This window comes from Bison bison, unplaced genomic scaffold (assembly GCF_000754665.1).
Source record: "Bison bison bison isolate TAMUID 2011002044 unplaced genomic scaffold, Bison_UMD1.0 scf7180017864383, whole genome shotgun sequence".
In the NCBI taxonomy this organism is placed as follows: Eukaryota; Metazoa; Chordata; class Mammalia; order Artiodactyla; family Bovidae; genus Bison; species Bison bison.
In genome coordinates, this window is record NW_011494955.1 from 7,707,047 (window position 1) to 7,711,193 (window position 4,147).

A 4,147-nucleotide genomic window follows, 5' to 3' on the forward strand; every position below is an offset into this window, starting at 1 on the left:
GGGAAAGAGAGGAGGGGCAGCCTCCCCAACACCTGTGAAGGTTCTTCGTTATATATGCAAATGCCCTCATTAGAGATGCAGAGCGCTTCCCAGAGCTAATGGCTGCTGCAGCCATTTCTGCGTGGAAGTGCTGAGCAGAAGGAGACTGCGGCTGAGAGGAGGAGGCGGGACCACAGGCTCTCATTCCCCATGCCCGATCCTGAGCAGCCCTTGGGGAGGGGGAGCCGGCGGGAGGGCAGGCCCAGCGGGATCAGAAGGCATTAGCTCTGGCACTTGGCACTGCCTGGCCCCCTACCCCCACCCAGGGCCAGCATTGGCCAGCAAGGTCCTGAAATGCACGCCCCCCACCCACCTCTCCATCCACCAAGCCCAAAAGCCAGGGTCCCTCTGGGTCTGGGAGCCGGACTCTGGTTCCTGCTCCATAGGACACCAGGCGCCTCCTCGATACTACCAGCCCAGCCTGAGACATGGGCAGACTTACACTCAGCCTGCTTCCTAGGCCTCACCTCCTGCCACCTCTGCCATTGAGCCCGGAGGAAAATAGTCTCACTGTCGTCTTTTCCTGTCACCCAACCATAGAGAACAGAGCCTGGTTCTAGTCGCCGCTGCCTCTCAGGCCCATTGGACATCCATTTATAAACCAGCCACTCCTCCAAGCTGGCTTGTGCTTTTTCACCTTGCTGCCGTCAACATGGCACCAGAGACCAACACAAACACACAATGAGCTCACACGGGCCCTGGGAAACGTGTAGTCACCCTCACCTCTGGGGCACACGCTGGCCCACTTTAGGTGAACTTGCCCTCAGACTCACACCTAAAGCATCCCTCCAGCCTCTGCTGTCCTTGAGTACACCCAGCACCCCATTTTGGGGACAGAGTCCACAGAGACGTCCTCTGCCCTACCCCCCACCTCTCCTTTTCCTGCTTCTCTCTCCCCCTCCCGCCCTCCTCCCTGGGCACCCGTTTGCCAGGGTTATTTATAGAAGCAAGCGATAAATTCAGTGTGTTTCTCGGCGCGCAAAGCTATAAATAATGGCACAGATCATTAAACCCCGAGAGCAGGCCCAGCCGCCCCGCAAACAAGATGAAGTGCAAACCACCACGTGAGAGGGAGAGAGGGAGGCGCAAGGCAGAGCCGCAGACCCCGGGCACAGGCTCCAGCCTGCACCCGGCAGCCTGGTCCCCCGTGAACCTGGGCCTCCGAGGAGCCTGCCGGGGTGGGCACTAGGGGCGGGGAGAACAGAGGTGGAGCCTGGGCTTGCAGGCTGGCCCCCGGGCTCACCCCCACCTAATCTCCACTCCCTCTCTCCTTCTTCGTCCTCTTTCCCACCTCCCAGCCCTCGGCCTCTCTCTCCACATCCCTCACTGTTCTTCCATTTTTCCAATGTTTTCTTCTTCCAAGTTTCCTCTTTCCCACCTCTCCCTCTCTCTCCACTTGTTCTCCACCCCTGCCCTTCCGTCCCCGCAATCCCGAGTCCGCAGGCCCCAGGAGGGGTCTGATCCCACCCCAGAGCCCTCAGAGGCAGAAAGTCCCCCGTCAGCAGAACGCTAGAGCTGGCTGCTGATTCAGTGTCTGTAATCTCCCAGGCGGAGGCGGCCGTGGCAGGGGGGCGGGGAGGGGGGACAGGGAAGATGGATGAGGAGCAGAAGAACAAAATGGCACGGACTCCAGGGACGGGCTCCAGGCTGAGGCAGCTTCCGGGGAGTAAACCTGGACCCAGAGCCTCAGCCCGACCCCATCACCACTGCCAGCTGGTCAGTGGGGCAAAAGAAGTGTGTGCTGGATATGAGAGCTGGCACCACGGGAAAGAGCAGGCAGATGGAAAGGAGCAGAGGGGAGCAGGCAGGGGCGGCTGGCAGGTGTTGGAAGAGCCAGAGAAAGAAGGGTCAGAAGGAAGCCAGAAAAACCAGGGGCACCAATGGAGGGCTGACCCTGTCCAGGCCCACCCATCCCTAGCTCCAGTGTGGACCCCGGGCAGCCTTCCTGAATCTGAGTGGAAGGGTTTGGGATACCAAGTGGCTACCACAAGCCTCCTTCCTTCACTTTCAGAAGGCACCTCTACCCTTTGGGGTTCACCCAACTGGACTCAGACCTACTTTTTAGAGGTCTCCCTCAGTCCCTGCTCTAAGTCACCTACATTCTAGGGTCTTCCACGCCTTCCCACTGGGAGGTTCTTACCACTTCCTAGTTCAGTGTGAGCCTCCTTCCGGAGGGCAGAACCTAAGTCCAATAGATGCCATATCAATTTGATTGAAGCCTAAGCAAACCCAGGGATGGTAGTCAGCTCACAAGCAACGTCAGGCAAATAGACTTCACATGGGACCGCAGGTCGCAACCTCAACCAGAACGTGTGGGTGCTAGGGGCTGGGAGATGGCAGGATGGGGCGGGGTGGGCCAAGCCTCTGAAAGCTAAGGGGATCCATGGGCCTGAGGAAGGCACGGCCTGGCCTTGTGGCTAGGAGTGGACGAGAAAAGCCTTGGAGCCTTCCTGCCTGCCCCTGCCCTCCACACCCCACGGCTGAAGAGGCCATCTGCTCCTGCTCGCTCCCCTGTCGGGTGCTTTGATGCAGAGCTCTGTTATTTGCCCGGGAATTTATAGTAGGAGCCAGGACAGCAGCTAAATCCCCCAGCCACAGAGGTAAATCAGCTGCCGCGATGGGCCGGAACGAGGGAGCTGTTGGGCTGGGAGGCGGCACAGCGGGGCTGGAGAGGAAAACACTTGTCCCTGCTCCCTGGGGACAGCAGCCAATAAATCCCCTCAGGCACCGATTAGGGCTGGCAGCCAGACCAGACCTGGAGGGCCGACGGTGTTGGTGGCAGAGATTACACCACAGTGGGCAGTGCCCACAGAAACCGGCCGCAGCCTGGGATGGCCAGGCCACAAGGACTTCGCAGAACAGCTGAGCCAGTAACAACGGATGGGAAAGCAAAACCAGGTTCCTCAGGAACTGAAAGGGGCAGTGTCACCACCTAGGAGAACAGGTTCTCTAGAGCCCAAATCCTACCTGTGTGAGCTGGGCAGGTTACTCACTTCCCTGGGCCTCAGTTTTTCCATCTGTAAAATGGGGCTGGCTAAACAGGGTGACAGGCATACAGTGTTTAGAGCAGTGCCTGACAATGCCGTGTTAGTGGTACCATCACACAGAACAAGCCACCCATGCCGCGTTAGATCCGGTCTTGTGCAGAGAAGGGAGAAGGGAGCCAATCTGGGGGTACCAAGACGATGTTTAAAGAAAGAGGTCTCTCTTAAACCCACCGGGGAGAAACTGAGAACAGCTTCTTCCGGGGTCACTGTCGATGGGTTCCTGCAGGTGGGGGAACAGGCTCCTTGGTCACACAGGCTGGCCTTCAAGTTCCAACGCCTATGAACTACGAGTCCTTCAGCGAGACATTTCACTTCTCTGCACCTCATTGTCTGCATCTGTAAAATGGGGCCAATAATACCATTCACCTCACAGGGTTATGGAGAGATTACATGAGATCAGACATAATCAAACTGTTTACTGGTGCCTTGCCCGTGGTGAGTGCTCATTAAATTTTCACCTTGTTATTACTGTTATTTCATCAAGGGAGTGAGGGCTACACAGTGGATTCTAAATCCAAGCAGTGAAGCCAACAGGGAAACAGAGGAGGGGAGAAGGGCTAAAAGCTGGGGGCAGGGGCAGTGGAGTCAGTAACAGGAAAGGAGACCAGAAAATGGGAAGGGAAGATAGAAGGGTAAAGATGGGAGACTTGGAGCCAGAAAGAGAAAAGGGAATGACAGAGAGATGGGGGACAGGGAGAGATGGGGAGATGGGGGGATGGAGAGAAGGAGAGGAGAATGCTTGGTGTGGGTGGGGGACCCCAGGTCAGGAGGACAAATGAATGGGGCCTCAGAACAGGAGTTGGGGAAGTGGGAGGGGGAGAAGGGGCCTGTGGGGCATATCGAGGGGCAAGGGAAGTGAGGGAAAAAGAAAGAAGAAAAGTGATGGGAGTTCAGAATCTGGAAAAAGAGCTAGCTGAGCTGGTGCGGCCCGTTATGCAAAGGTGATTCCAGCCGCTGCTGTGCTGTGCTGCCCCCTCTCCTGCTCTCATTTTCAGCTTGGCTTCCCTCTGGCCTCCCTCTTGCACCCTCCTGCCATCTTCTACCTTCTCAGCCCCATGACC